At 48.1% G+C, this 19,270-nt stretch overlaps 1 protein-coding gene and 1 long non-coding RNA gene across 4 annotated transcripts in view; one reads left to right on the plus strand and one right to left on the minus strand.

Moving 5' to 3' along the window:
- TSHZ2 (teashirt zinc finger homeobox 2) overlaps nucleotides 1-19,270 on the plus strand; it is a 488,870-nt gene that overhangs the window by 458,110 nt on the left and 11,490 nt on the right. The window lies entirely within an intron of this gene.
- Nucleotides 10-15,993, minus strand: LOC138417829 (uncharacterized). Of its 2 annotated transcripts, none has more exons than XR_011248312.1 (4): nucleotides 15,852-15,993; nucleotides 9,691-9,835; nucleotides 1,572-1,642; nucleotides 10-1,070 (listed from the first exon to the last, which is right to left on the minus strand). It is a non-coding gene; the product is annotated as an uncharacterized lncRNA (long non-coding RNA). The 2 variants fall into 2 exon arrangements; XR_011248311.1 differs by lacking the exon at nucleotides 15,852-15,993 and adding an exon at nucleotides 12,565-13,324 and having other exon boundaries at nucleotides 34-1,070.

Raw genomic sequence — 19,270 nt, forward strand, 5'->3', positions numbered from 1 at the left:
ACATGAATACATAACAGTGCCTAACCAAGAAGGTTTGTAATTCAGTAATTAGCTGTAATTAATGAACACAAAGTGAAGACTCATTTACAGTTTAAATTATCACATTAGCTCCTGTCACCCTCTATGTACACAAAACAGCAGGAATTCAATTATTTTTATTCTTCAAAGCTAATTTAAAATTTAAGGGATGCCATTACATGAAATAATAGGTAGGAAATGTAATCGAAATCACTGGGAACAGTTGGCCGTCCTTAGAATAAAAAAAAAAATGCGATCGCTGACGATTTGGAAATGTTTTTTCATCTGTGAACAGATGAAGGATTGAAATCTCTGCTCTTTTCAGTGTATTTAATTTAAAAAAGGAAGCGAGTTGGGTGGTTGGTGAATCTTTGTGCAGAGAGAATCACTGTGCATAATTGTAAAAGCAGTTGATAACTGATAATGCTGTTGATAGTAACGAGATGACAGCCTGGAAGACTCACGTTCCGTTATCCTTAACCGGGGCTGAGCCTACTGCAGCTGCACGGGGTTCCTGGAATGTCACCCATTTTTGATGCATGATTTCAGCTCAGGAGGCCTTACGTCACTGTCACATTGCTGCAGCCTTCAATTCCTTGTACGTGTATATGATGAATATTCTTTAATTCACTCATCCAGCATTGACCCAGCACTTCCTCTCCCTCAAGACCACATCCTTGATCTCATGGAGCCAGCATTCCATGGGACGAAACAGACAATGGTTCTCAAGTTTGTCTGTTCACAGAATCACGGGAGAAGCTTTAAAAATATCTGTCTTATCAGTGTCTGGGTCCCAATCCCAGTGAACCAAACCCAGTTTCTGGGAATCAGGTATGGGCATCAGCATTTTTTAATAGATTTCCAGGTGATTCTAATATGCATCAGAGTTGAGAACTACTGTGACCGACTAATAAATGCAACTAGTAAATTAGCATTCCTTGGTGATGCGTGCTGGGATAAAAATGAAGCAAGGGAATGTAGAAGGTGGCTGAGGGCTGCTCTGGAGTGAATATTCAGGGAAAACGGCTCTGGGTAGCTCCTTGGGAGGAGACCTGAATGATAAAAAAAAAAAAAAGAGAGAGAGAGCCAGTCCTGAGAAGATCTGTTGTTCGAACTCAGGCGTCAGCCAAGCTACACTAACCCCTCTTCCTTCCTTTCCTTCTCCTCCTCCTTCTATTTACTTGCTATTTATTTATTGGCATTTTAACCCTTTTAAAATGGGAAAGCTTCCTTAGTTCAAGTGTCATCCAAAAGCAGGCTGCAAAGCAAATTTGGCTCACTCAAACCATGTTCCAGAAAACAAACGAAACAAAACAAAAACCTCACATATGCAAAGGCCGTGAGGCAGATTTGAGTTGAATGCGTTAGACCAGCGGAAAGAAGGCTTGAGGAGGTGGGGCTTAGGTTGTAGAAGAGGAGGCTAGGATTTTTAAATGTGGGTGGACGCCTAGATGTTATTGTATGTATGATGAAAGGCACTGGTGTATTCCAAGCAGGGGAATGAGTGAATGTGTGTATGTGTGTAAAAGAGACGCCTGTGTTCCCACACTCACCGTGGTGTATCTCCCGGCAGCTTCCACTGATCTCCTCTCATGGCAGTTCCAGGAAGGGCAGGAAAACAAACCTGAGCGAAACGAGAGCAGCGTCTGCGGCCTTCGAGTCTGGTACCGCGCTTTCCCCTCCTCTTCCTATGATCATTTGTCTTTTCCTTTAAATAGGCCACTCGGAGCACACTGTCTAATTTTTCATAGGTGATCGACTGCTGAGTGGGGGTTTAGGTAGACAGAGGGAAGGCGCTGATAAGCCAGAGCACGGATTCTATTAGGGAAATGCGGGGGTAATTAATGAATCCTGCCAGTAATTGGGAAGGTGTGAGTCCCTGTAATATCGTAATGATAGTCATCCGTCTGGGCACCCCCGTCACTCCGAGCCATCTCTCATCACTCTCTGATCTCAGACTCTTAGCCATGCAAATCTCCTTGACAGGCCGCTGTGTCTCTGTCTCCCTAATTGGCCAGTATAGAGTTGTTTATGAATATTGTCGGCATTTAGGCCTCAGTTGGAGCTTGTTCAAAAATCGTTAGCAAAGTTGCCTTAACAGCATTGTCAAGAATGTATTCCCCTGTTTCGATATCTGTTTTTAAGCCGGCAGAGGTTCGGGATGAAATTAAGTGATGCATTGTGTGGACTGGAGCTCCGTGTGTGTCACAGTTATTAAGCCGTTTTTGAAGTAAAAACCAATTCACAGTAATTTCTCATCCTGCTTAGGGTAAAACTTCCGTTCGTGTGCGGGAACGGAATGTCTTTTTAAGAGCACGTCCTCCATTCTGAGCAGCGCGTTGAGTATATTAATGCCATCTTCAGACAAAACCCTTTGCAAAAATTACAGTTTTGCATCAAGACTGGTTTCTAAACATCCGTCACCATTTCATTCCAAATGGGCACCTTTACGGGAACCATTTGCTATGTTTTCTTGCCAACAATTTTTCCTGCACTCAAGTGGCTATCCTTTCATCTCTCCCAACCAAACTGGGTGATGGATTGTTTGAAACACTACAAAAAAACAATTTTTTTTAAGCCCTTATGAATCTGGTAAGTGAGCTTAATATGTCTGTCATGATGTTTAAGAGGGATCTTTTAAATATTTATAAAATATGGGAAATAGTATTTTAATATATAATCAACACACTTTCCACGTATTCAGATCTGAAATAGTCCAGTTCAGAGTGCATCTTTATCAATTCCAAACAGGAGAGAAATTTAGGAAACTCTAGTCTCCATTTTTTCCCCCGTGGAGGAAGAGAGAGGCTTGGGTGTGAAGGACAGCCCGATTCCAGAAGTCTTTTGGCTCATCTTCCACTGGCCAGCTGAGTGGCCTTGATTAAACTTCCCAGCCTCACTAAGCTTCAAGTTTCCCATCTGTCTTCCCATGCCCACATCTCAAATATAGTTTGCAGGTTTACAACACACTCATGGATATGGATACGGATGTACGTAATATATGTATGTACATATATATGTAGGTTTACTCAGGTGGCGCTAGTGGTAAAAAGTCTGCCGGTGCAGGTGACCTGGGTCCCATCCCTGGGTCGGGAAGATCCCCTGGAGAAGGAAATGGCAACCCACTCCAGTATTCTTGCCTGGAAAATCCCATGGACAGAGGAGCCTGGTGGCTACAGTCCCTGGGGTCGCAGAGTCGGACACGAGCACGCGTGCACGCAGCAGTGTGAGGACCAGCAAGCTGGAGTGAGCAAGCATCTCTGGGAACGCGTTTTCCAGAGCCTCGGTGAGGGGGTCAGCCGTCCCCGTTTGCCTGGGACTGAGGGGCTTCCCAGAGTGGGGATCCAAAACCAGGCCAGCCCAGGCAAACGGGGCTGGGGAGGGCCCCGGAGCGTAAGCAGGACTCCTTTTTCAGCTTCACGTGCAGGCCCTCGGCGGGCCATGACTTGCCAAAGCCCCAGTTCGCAGAAGATCTTTGCTCTCGTCTCTGACTCTGCAGATGAGTTGCCTTTTCCTGCAGAACCATCTGGAATGTTCCAAGTCCTCTCGAGGGATATAAATGGCTGCTCGAAGGACTTGCCTGGCGGTCCAGTGGGTAAGACTCAGCTTCCACCGCAGGAGGCTCAGGCTCCATCCCCGTCCGGGAACTATTAGTAAGATCCCTCGGGCCAAGTGCACGGCCAGAAGACAAAGCCTCAGAAAAGGAATGGCTGCTGGAGCCACGTTGGCGCTCCGCAGGGGGCTCCGCCTCAGCTCCTGCAGAAGTTTCTGTGGGTTCGGGTGACAGGGCCGCTGAGGCCGCTCTCCCATCCGCGGCTCGCTCTCTGTCCGGGTTCAGGAACAGGCAGGGTGAGTCCTTCGGGCTGCATGGCGGCACCCTGCTGGAATCGCCAGGAGGCTGCTGAGAGCGGTCCGCGTTCGGGAGCAGGCCTTGCCCAGGGAGCCCCGTCAGCATCTCAGGGAAGGGCTCAGGGAGCAAACACGGGAGCCCACAGGCGTCCCAGCCTACTGGTCTCCCCTCTGAGGACAGTCCTAGCCGGGGAAGCATCTAGAATGCGAAGGGTCCCCAAGCCCTATAGCCTCTGGTGTCTTTATCACAAACCTCCCAGGGTGGTCTGCTTTGACAGCCAGGACTTTCTCGTGAAAGTCTTTGCTCATCCCAACAGCACACCAGCTGCATCATCTCTAAATGAAAGGCTTTATTTTTCAGTCCCCCCTACCCCACCCCTTCCAGCCCCGAGCCTTTCTTTCTAACCACCCTTCCTTAACTCTGAATGAATCGCTGTAATACAGCTGCTGGTGGGCCTCTGTCGTGAGCAGGGAGACGGACGCGGTTCCGAACCTAAATCTCAAACTGGAATGACACACAAGCCCGGGAACTCCGTTCTTGAATGTGAACGTGCTGGCAGTTCTTGAAATAGAATTTAAAAAAGGTGGGGGGAGCGGGCAGAGAGGGAGGCACGTGAAGTGCAGGGAACTTCTCTGAACACAGCAGCGGCCAACGCTGGAGGCAAACTGCAGCGCGGAGTAATTGTCAGAGGCTCGCGTAAACACATAAATAAGATAAATTTATTTTCATTATTCATATTTGGTGCTCTTCGCTTCCACTTATTTATGCTTTAAACAAGGGCTACAGTAAATTTAACGATAAAAAAGTGCCTCCAGCGGACGGGAAGATGATCCAGAAACCCTGATGTACAGCAGTACCTGCTCCTCCTGTCCAACCACTAACGAATCTTAACTGGAGCCCTGTTACGTTCCCATGTGAGTGATAAGCCATGATTTATTATGAAGTGTCATGAAACCAGATTGCCATCCAGTGAGACATGAGCTAGTGGAAAATATTTTCCTTGTTTCCCCACCTCATTACTCAAAGATGCAGTGTCCCTTCACCAAGCCTAATTTAACCGACTTTTTTGAGTCCTCTACTCATGGGTGATGGAAATTGGCCAAGGAGAGGCTGTCTGGTAAAGTCTGGTGCCTGAAGCCAGCACCCTGGTCGAGCTGGTGCCAGAGCTGGTGACGAATTGCAAAATGGCCAGCCTCCAGAGAAGCCTGATCCCAAGAATCAACTCAAGCTTCTGCCAAAGCAGCGAGAATGTGGATGTGCTCAGGAAATGAACCCAAAGAGCAACACTGAGGACTCTGGACCTCGTGTTACCCGTATGTTGTGCCGTCCCACTCGGAACTCATGCCTCAGTCCTTTAAGACTTTACCCAGTGGGGCAAATGACCAGCTGAGGCTAAAGGGCAGGCTTTTCCTAGGTATGCTGGTGGTACATAGGAAAAAATGGCGATTGCCATTCTGTTCTTCTGTCACTTAATAAATCTCATGGGACTGTGTCTAACAGCCCCTCCCACTTTTTTATATTTCATTTTTAAATATCTTTAGACTTAGTTGCAAATATGGTAAAAGAGATGCTTCACCCAGCTTTTTGTAATGTTAACATCTTACCGAACCATGATAGTTATCAAAGCCAGGATATCAACTTTGGTTCAGCTCTATTCACTCAACTGTAAACCTTATTTGAATATTACTTAAATTTCCTTTTGCTGCTCCAAGATTTAAGATTTCACTTGGGATTTAGTTGTTACGTATCTTTCTCCCCCTATTTGTGAGAATCCTTCCATCTTTCCTTGTCTTTGATGACATTAACGCTTTTGTCAAGTTCTGGTTAGTTATTTGGTAGATTTCTCTCAATTCGGGTTTGTCTGCTGTCGTCTCGTGGTTAGTTGGGGGCTCTGTGTTTTTGGCAAGAATACCATAGGAAAGGGGTTCCCTTGTCAGTGCGTCATAGCAGGGCTTTCATGAATTAACACGTGCCGCTACTGGGGATTACCTGTGGTCCACGTTAACTGCACGAGCAAGGCAGTGTGGGGCCATTTCCTTTAAAACATGACATGTGCAGCTCCTATGTCCACAACTTTGTGGCTCTGGCCAAAGTATCAGGAAGGGGAAACTTTCCATTTGGTATCCTGTTACACCAGCTGTATGACTTTGAACACAGAATTTAATGTTTCTCTGAATCATACTTTCCCACCTGGAAACGGAAAATAGCAGTCACCCTTTAAGATCAGTGGAAACATGAGAGATCAGCTATGCCAAGGCGGCATGCCAGGATGCTCTCAAAAGTAGGGCCCTCTGAAAGTTATCTGAGCCAGCGCACACCCTGGACTGGCAGCCCTCACAAACTGTGATGCACGGAGCCATCACCCCTTACAGAGCAGAAGCCTGGAGCTCGGGGGTGTGGAGGGCCTGTCGTGTCCTTCCGCTCAGTCGGCCTCCGATGACTCACCGCCCCCACTCTCGAACACTTCCCTGGGGCCTCCCCAGACTGCCTTTTTCGTTTTCTTGGCTGTACTGGGTCTTAGTGGCACGGAGGGTCTTCTGACCTGCGGCATGTGGGATCGTAGTTACCACATGTGGGATCTAGTTTCCTGACCAAGGATCGAACCGGGGCCCCCTGCATTGCGAGCTCAGAGTCTTAGCCACTGGACCAGCAGAGGAGGCCCCAGACTGCCTTTTTGGTATTAGTTACAGCTCCTAACCATTGGGCAACACCGCAAGGCAGGACCTCACCACCTGGCAGTTAAATATATGGTTCCCCAGAGTTCGGAAGATCTCAGTTCAAATCCTAGCTGGGACCCTTCAGACAAGCTGACCCCAGTCTCTCTGCCTCTGTCCTCCTTTCCAAAAGACCTAACTCACAGTGCTGTTGTGAGGATTAAAGAAATAGATAAAAGCACACAGCAAGCACGAAATCATTACCTGCTGCTGCTGCTGCTGCTAAGTCACTTCAGTCGTGTCCGACTCCCTGCGACCCCATAGATGGCAGCCCACCAGGCTCCCCCATCCCTGGGATTCTCTAGGCGAGAATACTGGAGTGGGTTGCCATTTCCTTCTCCAATGCATGAAAGTGAAAAGTCAAAGTGAAGTTGCTCAGTCGTGTCCAACTCTTAGCAACTCCATGGACTGCAGCCCACCAGGCTCCTCCGTCCATGGGATTTTCCAGGCAAGAGGACTGGAGTGGGGTGCCATTGCCTTCTTCAATCATTACCTAGTTAGCTATAATTCCGTTACTCATTCAACAACTATTCACGGCACCCACTATGTGTCAGGCGCTGTTGGAAGCTCTGACATCCGCCACTGAAACAGGCAAGAAGCATCCCTGGCCTCGTACGAGAGGTAAGGCAGACGGAAAACAAGGAAATCAGAAGTGCAGGATCGCGCCTCTTAAGCAATGTGTCCGTTAAGTGAACTCTCCAGCTGTCTGCTTAGACAAACTTCTGTCCTTAGCCAAGCTGATCTCTCAACTTGGAACACTAACAGTGGGCCTTCACCCATTAGAGTCTTACTCCTGTCTTCAAGGCCTAACCCAGCTTTCCTCTGTTTCGTTACTGGTTTCCTGATTCTTCCTCTTTTTTAGTTCTTTTTTTAGTTTTTTAGTCTTTTTTTTAGTTTTTTTTTTAGTTCGGTCCTCAGAGCTCCATCAGATCTTTTATTTTTTGAAGTTTTTTTTTACTTTATTAATTCTTGCTATTTATGTATTTGCTGCGGCTGCACTGGGTCGTCACTGCTGCCTGTGGGCTTTCTCTCATTGTTTCAAGTGGGGGTGTGAGGGCCCCTGCTGTGGCAGCCTCTCGTCTCAGGCGCAGGCTCCAGGCACACCGGCTCAGCTGCGCCGAGGTCCTCGGGGTCTTAGTTTCCTAACCAGGTGGGGATCGAACCCGTGGCCCCTGCTTTGGCAGCCGGACTCTTAACCACTGGGAAGGACCCCCAGGGAAGACCCTTGACTCTCTTTTATTTAGATGGGATGACTTCCTTGTGCTCCCTCCCATTAAGAAGGCCCCAGGGTCTCCTCTGTAATGCTGTTCCCAATGGACACGTTCATCACCACCCCCTAGAAGCTTCCAGAGCAGCTTTCGCGTCCCTTTGGTGAGCCCGATCTGCTTTTTGGTTACATGGTCTACCATCTCCACTAGATTATACACATGTTCCCTGCAGGCCAAAGCCAGTCTGCCTCACACGCTTGCTGAGACCCTCTTCCCGAGTCAGGGCCCGACGTGGGTAGACGTGCAAATGTTCGTTGAACAAATACGTCAATAAACAGCCATGTCTCTCTTGCCGAATCGTGATTCTTGGAAGGCGGTGACTATGTCTCACTCCTTTGATATCGGTTGCCATCAACCAAGGCTTAACAACACGGGACGTATTTGCTCTACCAATGGTTTTGCTTGAGCTTCTGACCTGGTCTCTCTCTCAGTGCTTCCATCTCACCCTCTTTAAGCTACATTCCTCTATCCTTGGAGACCTTCTCACTGTACTGCAAGAGTTACGTGAAGATAAAAAGAAAGAACAAGAACACGCATAAAGCATTTTGGTTGCCTTGACAATGAAGTGCTTCAAACATCACAGAGATTGCTTCTTGTTGCCAGCAGCTACTCCCTGACTTTTCTTGAACTTATGCAAAACCCATCTGCCCTTCTCCTTTCATTGTTGATGACTTAGTAAGAAATTATTACTAATTTTACTGGAAAGGAGACTCTGAAGACCACATTTTTCTCTCTAGTACTCATGTGGGCTGCCCAGAAAAGAAAGCAAAAAGTGTCAAGTTGTGAATTCAAGTATTTATCCCTTCCCTGCAATGTTCTTTTCTTTCCCCTTCAACATTATTTCCAGTCTCAGAAGCAAAAAAAAAGAAGAAAACAATGAATCTTTTTCTACCAACCTTAAGTACACATCTTGGGAAACAGATTGGAAAATCTTTCTAGAAAAAATTGACCGAAATTCCAAACCAATACAGTGTACTGTTTATGTCACTCGTGAAAAATTTATGAAGCTCTTCTAGATAAAGAACAGTCTCAGGATTTTACACAGCATACTCAGAGAACGCAAGTTCGCCGGGAATGGTTCTCCTTCGGGATGGAATGTAATTTTCTGAATTTCTGGTGCATAACCGTCTAGATCTAAAAGTTGACCAATTAAAACACCCAAATGTGCAATAGGGAAGTAAGCATTCATGTTTTTATAAGCCATACGTTCCGAACGTGTTTCGGAAATTGTATCTATTGCGTGCCCCATATACTAGATCAAAGTAAGAATTAGTTTAATGAAAATGTCTATAATAACCTCAGGGAGTTGGTATATCTTAGCTCTGTGCCCCAACCACAGTAGCTTTCTTTTAGTTCCTTGAACAAGTCAAACTCCTTTCTGCCTGAAGGCCAAATATTTGGGGATTTCTCTAAGAATTCTCTTTTTTCCATTCTTGGTCTGGCCGGCTTAGTTTTAACCAGTTCTTCAGATCCTGGCATAGAAAACCCTCCTTATAGAAGTCCCCTGTGGCTCAGGGGTAAAGAATCTTCCTGCCAGTGCAGGAGACGCGGGTTCCATCCCTGATCTGCGAAGATCCCACGTGCCTTGGGGCCCCTGAGCCCATGGGCCGCAGCTACTGAGCCTGCGCTCTGTAGCCCCAGCTCCGCAACAAGAGAAGCCACTGCAATGAGGAGCTCAAGCAACGAAGGAGGCCCGCCCGCCGCAGCTAGAGGACGGCCACACAGCGGCACAGACCCAGCACGGCCAGGGGCACAGACTCTTCAGCCTTTTTAGAGATAGGAAAGAGCCTCTCTTGTAGCATCCTCTCTCTTCTCCAGGATACGCTGCACTCACACTAACCTGTAAATCCGCACGCTTTTCCCTGCAGTGTTCGCCTCCAGCCTCCACTGCAATGCTTCCGTCGCTTGCATGGAGCCTTGCCCAGACGTTTTCTTTCCGAGACCAGAGAGATGAGGATCCTTCCGGTCCTGATCGCCACGTAGGACTGTGAGCACACAGTAGAGAGCCGTAATTAACTGAGTAGGTTCATGACAGGACTGAACGAATGACTAAATGATTGGGCTTGCTAGTAGAGTCTGGGGAAACCAAGATGAGGGGAGCTTAGGAAGCAAGTCAGGCCTGATGATGGAGAGACTTAGGTTTGCTCGAGGGAGTGTAGTCTGGAAAATAAGGATCCAAATTATAGTCAAGAAGAATAGCCAGGGTCATGACCAAAACAAGCATGCCTCATCACGTGTGAAGGACAAAGGGAAGTTAGTTGCCCCAAAGGAGTCACGAAGCAGGGAGGAGCAGCTTCAGATGCAACTTGCGCAGTGGGTCAAGGAACGTGGTCTAGGGCTTAAACTGTGCAAAGTCTGAGGGACTCTGAGTCCCTGCTTTACATGACTCAGGGGCCAGACTTACACCCCAGTGGACAGTCTGAGCTCTCACATCAAACTTGACTAGTTTTGTGACCTTGAGCCAGTTACTTCATCTTCTCTGAGCCTCAGTACCTTCACCTGCAAAATGGGGATGTTACCCCCTGCTTCTTCAACAGTACCCCATCTGTATAAAAGAATGGTATGTATGTGAAGGTTCTTGCCACAGTTCTTGAAAGTTCTCCTACTCAGGTCTTCCAAGAAGCTTCACCTCAGCTACGAGGCCTGTTTTCCTTTGTGTTTTGCTCAAGGCGCGGGTTGTGTTAGCATGCACCTCATCCATCCTCTACAGACTAGAAGCTTCTTGGAGGAGGAAACCTGTGTTACTCACATAATTCTGTTAGACTTCTGGTCGCATACAGGCAGAATGGGGGACAGAAAGCTAACTCTTTAGAGGTCCCGGGCAAGAATGAAGACCGTAGAATTATCACTCAGTTCTAGGGCTACATATGATCTTTCCCAGGAGATCCATGGTTTGGAAGTTAGCTGACGTCTCAAAAGAAACACTTGCTGTGTGCTGAATGAGTAGCTAAGTGAGTGAATGAATGAATTTGCCATTCGTTATGCACGGCAATAAAGAAAAAGAAATTTAACTTTGTCTTCAAGATTTCTGAATGCCTCTGCCAACAACTAAATCTCTTCCAGGGAGGGCAGATGGCGGCCTGTACAATGAACAATTTAATCTTTAGAAAATGGAACAACTTTGCCAGCAAACTCCATTTTTCTCCACGAACACATTGTCAATAACATGCGCTCTCAAATATGTGGTGAAATTGATGACTGGGCCCTGATTTATGGAAACAACAGCAAATTAAATGATTTCTTAGCTTGGGGTTCTCTGGACCAGCCCTGAGTATTTTCCCCTGTGCTCTAATAATAGAAGAGGGCTAATTAAAATGCCTTGCTGGCTGATTGTGTGTGAAGTGAAGAAAGGAGACTGTCCAGTGCATCTTAATTTAAGACCAGGAGGGGAGAAGCCACTTATGTGATAATGAAGATTAACTTAGGCTGGCACCGGGGCTCCCTCCTCACATAAAGGCAGATATTGAGGGAATCCTTCATACAGACACTTTGGGGACCACTTATTTAGTGCCTTGTAAGAAATTCTCCTGGCCTGGGTAGACTTGAGGCTTTGGACGTGGATGAGAATAGACCAGGGTTCAAGGAGGAAAGCTCAGAGAAATGGAACTCTCTAGACAGAGAGCGCATTGGATGTCCCAGACTATTTCTGAATCACAGCCTGGTTCAGGAGTCCCTGTCCTAAAACTCCTCCTTCTCGAAGGATGATTCTAAACTCATATTTGGATCAAGAAGTTTTTTGAGAATCTGATGAGAGCTACAGATCCTCTCTCCAGAAAAAATAAACAAGTATGTGTTTACAAATGCATACACACACACACACACACACAGAGAAATTCAGAATTTGCTTATGGTATCATGTCTTTTCTTTGCCATAAGCTTGAACAACTTCAGCAACAATTTCTATGCAAAATTCCAGGCATCTCCAACCTTCCTATAATGCTCATCCCAGGTTAAGAATCTCTTGATTCAAAAAGCGTTTGGTGTCTTTGTTGTTGTTTAGCTGCTAAGTCGTGTGTGACTCTTGGAACCCCACAGACTGTAGTCCGCCAGGCTCCTCTGTCTGTGGAATTCTCCAGGCAAGAGCACTGGACTGGATTGCTGTTCCCCTCTCCAGGGGGTCTTCCCGACCCGGGGATGGAATCCCGATCGCCTGTCCCGCAGGCAGACTCTTTGCCACTGAGCCCCCAGGGAAGCCCTAACTTTGGCTTCTGCCTGTCTGGGGAGCCTTTGCTCTGTCCCCTCAGCGGCCCAAGCCCCTTCCCGCACTTGGGGTTTAACCTGCGGACGCTTCTCAGGACACGCCAGCCTCCAGGTGCCCGTGGCTCGCCCTTTCTCATCTCTTAGGCCTTAAGCCAAACGTCAGCTCTCAAGAGACCCCCGGCCCTTCTTAACGACAGCCGCACCTACACCACCCACTTTTCCATCACCTGCTTACCTTCACAGCACCTGCCTGCCGAGGCCTCCCACCTGCGGCAACGAAATGCCACAGGCCGGCCGAGGCAGCAGAAATGCACCTCCTCACTGCTCCGAGACCAGGCGTCCAAGCCCAGGCGCGGCGGGCAGCTCTCCCCGAGGCGTCCCTCCTTGGCTTGCAGATGACCGCCCCCTCCTGCCTCCTCACTCGGTCTTGCCTCCGAGCGACACCCAGGGCCTCCTTATTTCCTAAGAACCCCAGTCAGCTTGCACAGGGCCCGCCCTGATGGCCTCAGCTCACCTGAACGCCCGCTTTCCAGATCCCAGCTCCGAAGCTGGCCGCCTCCTGCCTACCAGGGTTCGGTCGTCAACATGAATTTTGAGGGCACACGGTACCATCCCTCAGGCTGGCTTCCAAGCTGCTTGGCAATAAAGCTTTCGTCGGGATTCCTGTAACACCAGCGTCGTTTTCTGACCACTGCCCCTGGCCTGGCTCAGAGGGAGCCCCTGGTCGCTATGGAAACCCTCCACACAAGCTTCCCAGCGACGTCCCTTCCACAGAAGGGGAGAGGTCCACCCCACGCTTCCTTTATAGCTCTGCTTGGAAGGAGTGAAATTTTCTAGCAACTTTTGTAAGGGAGACATTTAAAATACACAGCATTGCTCCTCAGCAGCGGATCCGGGGGCGGAGGAAAGCCTTGAATTCCTCTGCGAGAGAAAGCCTGAGCCGGTGTGTTCTCAGAGCACCAACTGGACCCAAGACGGAAGGGTCCCCGGGCAGGGCTGGCAAGGCCGGGGCAGGGGCGCAGGGCCTGGCGCCTCTTACAGCGCGTGACCAGTCACTGCGTGCTCCTCCGGGGGCGCTGACCCTCTACGAGAGGTACCGCTCATCATACGGCTTCATTTTGCTGTGGGGGTGGGAGGGGGGCGCTCTCTGAACCCCCCCAGCCTCCGAGCACCTGGCCAAAGGTGAATCCTTGTTACCCGATCATAGCGATTGTCGGGAATACTGAGGAGCAAAGTAATGAACAAACCCCAGGAAACTGACGGTCTCGTGAGTCCCGCCTTCCTGGGGAAATCTGGCCGCTCAGTCTTGTAACTCGAGAAGGCAATGGCACCCCAGTCCAGTGTTCTTGCCTGGAGAATCCCAGGAACGGGGGAGCCTGGTGGGCTGCTGCCTAGGGGGCCGCACAGAGTCAGACACGACTGAAGCGACTTAGCAGCAGCAGCAGCAGCCTTGTCACTGGACCATTTGAGTGGGGACCGGTCAATAAGGGTCGTCGACTTTATAAACGCTGGTGTTCCCGCTGTTTGGGGTTTGCCTTGTCTCACATTTGTGTCTGTTGTGGGGGGATTTAATCCAAGTGGAAATGCAGCTTCTGGAGTGGGGGGAGGTGAGAGGGAAAGGAGGGGGAGGAGGGAGAGAGGATGGTTGGTATAGAATTCTACAATCAGGTGTTATATCCCGCCCCTGCGGGAACGGCTCATTGATTAAATGGCAGTAATCGGCCGATCAATCGTTCATACATTAGAGCAGAAGTTCTCAGCCCCAGCGGCACATTAGAATCCGCTGGGGAACTTTTAAAAGCCCCAGCTCCCAGCCCATACCCCAGGCCAGCAGAGGCAGAATCTGGTAGATTCTGGGGATCCATGGGGCCCCGGGCACTGGTGTTGAAAGACTCCCAGGAAGTGCCCCCCACCCCCACCCCGTAGCTTGGGGCCAGCGAGGAGAACTCATTCAGAGGCCTGGGTGCAGCCAGATAATTCGAGGGTACTTATTGGTTGTGAACTTGGATGACCTGCTGAGCAGCTCTGAGCCTCGACTGCCTGTCTTGACGACTGAATTGGAACAGGTGTCACTGGTTAAACACTTGGGTTCCAGATCAGGAGTGTATGGAGCTGCGACTTCCCTGGCGGTCCAGGGGCTAAGCCTCCACGCTCCCAGCGCAAGGGTCCCGGGTTCAGTCCCTGGTCGGGGAGCTAGAGCCCATGAGCCACAACTGAAAGTTCGCATGCTGCAACTAAGACCAAATAAAGAAATATGAATTTTAAAAAAAAGAAAGAACATGCTGGGTTGGTAAATACCAGGTGTTTCTCGCCATCACCCTGAAAGTGGGACCTCCGTGTCGCCGTCTGGCGGAGGCAGGGAGGCTCCCTGGGGTCATGCAGCCTCACGTCTGTGACTCCACAGAGGCTGGGGCAGCGGACAAGGCGTGAAGAGGAGCTCCCGTTCCCTGACGGAGTGAAGCCCCAGGGTCCAGACCTGGGCTGGCCCTTCGGAGTCCCGTGAACAAGGCAGTCCCACCCTTGCCCTCCTAGGTCCTGAAGGCTGGCGGGCAAGGCCAGCGTGAGACTGCTTTCACACAAGCCAAGGTGTTATTCACAAGGAGTAAGAGAGAGGAAGTCTGTGGACGTAGTCCAGCTTCTGGGAGAAGGAAAGGTCCTTCTCGGGGCGTGATATTTAAGAAGTGGGTGAGCCATCACAGAAACTACCCAGGCAGAGGCACAAGAGGACGCCTCCAGCCCAGGGGACTTCAGGGTGGGGGGGTGGGGGTGGGGGGCAAACCCTGTGAGGAGGGATGGAGCCTGACATTGCTGAGCGGACTCCATTTAAACCGTAAATAATTGAATAAAAGAGCATGTTTTCCGTCGTTGTTCTTAGAGCATCTCCAGGCGCTCAGATGTACTTTGCAGGACATGGTGGAGTCAGATGAGAGACTAGGTCTGAAGTCCAGACAAATCTTCATTTTGCTCCAGATTCACTAGGAAATATTTGTGGGGGCGGGGAGGGGGGGTTCAATTTAACCTCCTGAAGCTCTGCTTCTTCATTTGTAAACAGGAAATAATCACTCCTACTCCCCGATCTGTTGTGAGGATTGGTAACTACTGGTTGCAGTCAAATCAGTAAAGGGCGACGGGTTATCATTACGAAACACTGTGGCCTTTTGGTGACAGAAAAACCTGGCTCAAATCCCAGGCCTGCCATTTCCCAGGCCTGCGGTCTTGACCCCGTTACTTCAATCTCTGTCCCTCTGTTTTCTGACCTCTGAAAAGGAGGCTCATAAGAGCTACCTTTGGAGGTTATTTTAAGAATTAAAGAAAACCCTTTGTCAAGCTTCGGACGAAGGGCTTCCCGGGTGGCACAGTGGGAGAGAATCCGCCCGCCGGCGCAGGAGAAGCAGGAGACCCGGGTTCCACCCCTGGGTCGGGAGGACCCGCTGGATGGGAAATGGCCACCCCCTCCAGTACCTTGCCTGGGGAATCCCACGGACAGAGGAGCCTGGCAGGCTACCGTCCATGGGGTCGCAGAGAGTCACACACGACTGAGCAGGCGAGGTGCAGACAGAGAGCGGGCATGAATGAAAGACTCCCTCCAGGAGGGGACACCTCTCCAAAACTGGGAGGGTGGGCCTGGGTTTCTATCTACACAAGGTTTCCAATCCACTCGCCTGCTTGCCCACTGTAGACTCATCACAAACAGTGCTGCCCTGGGCTTAGACACCTAATCACTGCGGTAAAAACCATTCCAACGTTCATTTTCCATACGTGGCGGGCAAGCCGGTCTCCCCCAAAATGCAGACAACTCACGTTCAGGCAGCAGTGAGGTCCCCCGGCTGTGTCCACACAGTGACTCGCAGTCTGGGTCTAAGTCAGTTGTTATAAATAACGTTTGGCTCTGCGCTCCCACTTAGAGAAGACCGGTCCCGCTGTGAATCGTGCCTCTGGCGGTGTGGAATTTAAGCTGTCCCGGTTGTTCATGGTGGTGTTTGCCAGCATCTAGACCTCTTTCAAACAATTTAAGTGCCTTTTTGGAGTATATGAATGTGGCTCAATAAAAATGGGTACAGAAAAATTGCTTCCTTTCTCTCCTCTATGACCATGCACCAAAAGCAGCCATACATGAGGATTAACAAATGTCAGACGCATAATAAATACACAGAAGCACAAAATTATAATTAACACTGAAACCAGCAGGGGTATCTTCCCTTTCCATTGTCAGGATTTGCTCCTGATCTTTGCCGCCCTTTTAATTTATCTCTTGAAAGGATGATAACTGCCGGACGGTTTTTCCGTCCTTACATTTTTCAGGATATAGCTTCACTGAGCAATGTGTCTTTAGAAGAGTCTAGTTAGTTCCACTGACAGCAATAAATACTGTCTGGAAAACAGGCTTTGAAATCATACAGACCCAAGTCCAAATGCTGCTCTGCTACTTACTAACTGACCTTGATGTTCTTAACCAGTCCCAGCCTCTGTTTTCTCATTAATAAACAGGGACAATGAGATCCACAGTCGGGGATTAATGTAAAAGGGCGTCCCTGCTGCTCAGTGGTAAAGGATCCACCTACGAGTGTGGGAGACACAGTTTCAATCCCTGAGTCAGGAAGACACCCTGGAGAAGGAGATGGCCGCCCACTCCAGTGTTCCTGCCTGGGAACTCCCATGGACAGAGGGCCTGGCGGGCTACGGTCCACGGGGTTGCAAAAGCGTCAAACACAACTGAGCAACTAAACGCATCAATGTTAAGTGCAGAGCTTCTAGTGGGCACTGAGTAAGATGGTAGGCGTTGTGGCTGCTTCCTACTCTCATCTTCTTAATATCCACATCAAATGTTTTGAAACGCTATTTTATCCTTTTTTTATAAAAGGGGAAAACTTTTCTTGGCTTCACACCTGCATTGACAGCTGACTTCTTTCCAGCATGTGTTTGATGCCTGGATTAAAGAGCCCCTCTCTGCTTAGTTATTGAAGTTTCCAGTAGAAAGGAATATCCCATTTTCCAAGAGCCAATGATCACTTACTTTTAACACATAAGCAGAATTTTATGCATGTATGTTTTAATTTATTCTACACATTATTCAACAGCACTTTAAAGATACCATATTGTATGCAATGCAATAAAATCATAAAAGAAAATCATTTTTTTTAAGTCTACATTTTACTGAGCACTTACTGTAAGCCAGAAACCATTTGTAAAAGATACTCTTTTCATCCTCATTTTACAGATATGGAAACTTAAGTAGAAAAAGGGTAAGTCATTTCCCCTAATGTCACCCAACTAATAAATGGAAATGTCAAACAATTAACAAAAATGGCAAAGGAAAATGGAGGGACATTTTGAAGAGAAGTTAATGGATACAGACTGTTCCCTTCAGAGGTTGTCCAGATGGTTGATTGGGCCACAAAACTGACTCTGAGCTCCCTAGCAGTGAAAGCAAAAATGGAAGCTTGATCCACTCTGAGACTGGCCTTTTCCGTGAAGAAAATCTATACCAGGATTTAAGAATAAGCCACACCTTTCCTGATACCTACTGTCTAGAAGAAATCCCTTACGTGATTCTGTGATAAAGTGCAGAAAAGATAATAGGAGGTTCCCGCAATTTTGTTGCTGTTGTTCAGTCGCTAAGTTGTGTCTGCCTTTTTGCGACCCCCTGGACTGTAGCCCACCAGGCTTCATTGCCCTTCACTGGCTTTCAGAGTTTGCTTAGACTCATGTCCGTTCAGTTGGTGATGCCATCCAATCATCTCATAATGAACCAAATATTTAAAACTGAAACCGTTTCTTTCTGTTAAAAAAAAAAAAATTCAACCATTCCTTTCTGCAAAAAAAATGTGTTTTGCTTAACACTGGGCTCCATCTCTTTTTAATAATTATTCAATCCAAGCTTTGTCAAAGCATCATACTGTGAAGAGATTCGTGTTAAAAAGCATGTTGGGGGGAGGGAGAGGAGCCTGCCTCTCTCTGCCTTATCATTTTTATTTAGACTGACGTACCTTTGGTTATAATTAGGGATAACTGTACGGCAGTTAAGACTTCATAGTCCCATCATTAGTTGTCAAGAGACTTTCAGAGGGCAAACCCTCATGCCACTTCTTTCATTTCCACTTCTTAACTACTTGGGTAGCCTGAAGTTGAGGCGCGTGCTTTAAGGAAAAGCTTTTCTGCTGCCATGGAAATCTTTCAAGCTGACACACAACCCAGGGCCAGATGACACTCAGTGACAGGGCCCCCGCCCCCCCGGAGGGCCCCCGAGTCCCCCGCCTGATGCCTCTGCTGCTGGTGGTCTCCTAGATGTCACCTTGTATCTGCCAGTTTCCTTAACAGCCATCTTGCAAACCATGGCGAAGATATTTCAAACCATTCCAAGGGCTGCCCATTAAGTAGACCAAAAGGGAACTTATTTTTAAAAATTATTTCTAATTTTCCCATTCCATCAGACACTGGGAGCTGGTGATATAGGACAGAGGTCAACTTAGATGTTTGCCCTGACACTGATTTAAAACACAAAACACAGAAAAGTCTCCTCCAGCTTTAAGGCTATGGACAGTTGACAGCCTGGTTTGTGTCATGAAGCATACATCATACATTCTAGACACACGGTTGATTTATCACAAGTTGTGCTTTAAAAGAGGAAGTTCAAAAGTTGAGATTTTCCAGTGTGTCGATTATGACCTGCATGTTGTCTGCATTTAGATGTCCCAGGGAGGAGACTATCATGAGCAATAATAGGACCATGATCAATAACAGCATCATGATCAATAACAGCATCATGATCAATAACAGTATCATCTCCTTTTCTTCAAGGGTCTAATCAAGCCCCTTCAACAAACAAATTTTTTCAAAGTGTTGTCTCATGGGCACAGATTCAACATCAGGAATGGTTAGTTTCTTGGTTAAAGATAAAGGCTCTGAGATACCAAACATACATATTTCTATTGAATATTGGAATATCCAATTCCACTTATTACCGTGTCACCTTACATAAGTGACGTCAATTATTTAAACCAATTTTCTTCCTCTGTAATCCTGGATACCCCATTGGGTAATTAAAATAGTTAATGAAAATGATACATAAGCGGTGGGCCTAAAATTAACAGTCACAACCAACTCAGCAGTAAAGAATCTGCCTGCCAGCGAGAGAGATGGGAGAGAACGTGGGTTCAACCCCTGGGTCGGGAAGATCCCTGGAGAAGGAAATGGCAGCCTCTCCAGGTTTCCCTTGCCTG

The sequence above is a fragment of the Ovis canadensis genome, chromosome 13 (assembly GCF_042477335.2).
Source record: "Ovis canadensis isolate MfBH-ARS-UI-01 breed Bighorn chromosome 13, ARS-UI_OviCan_v2, whole genome shotgun sequence".
NCBI classification, from domain to species: domain Eukaryota; kingdom Metazoa; phylum Chordata; class Mammalia; order Artiodactyla; family Bovidae; genus Ovis; species Ovis canadensis.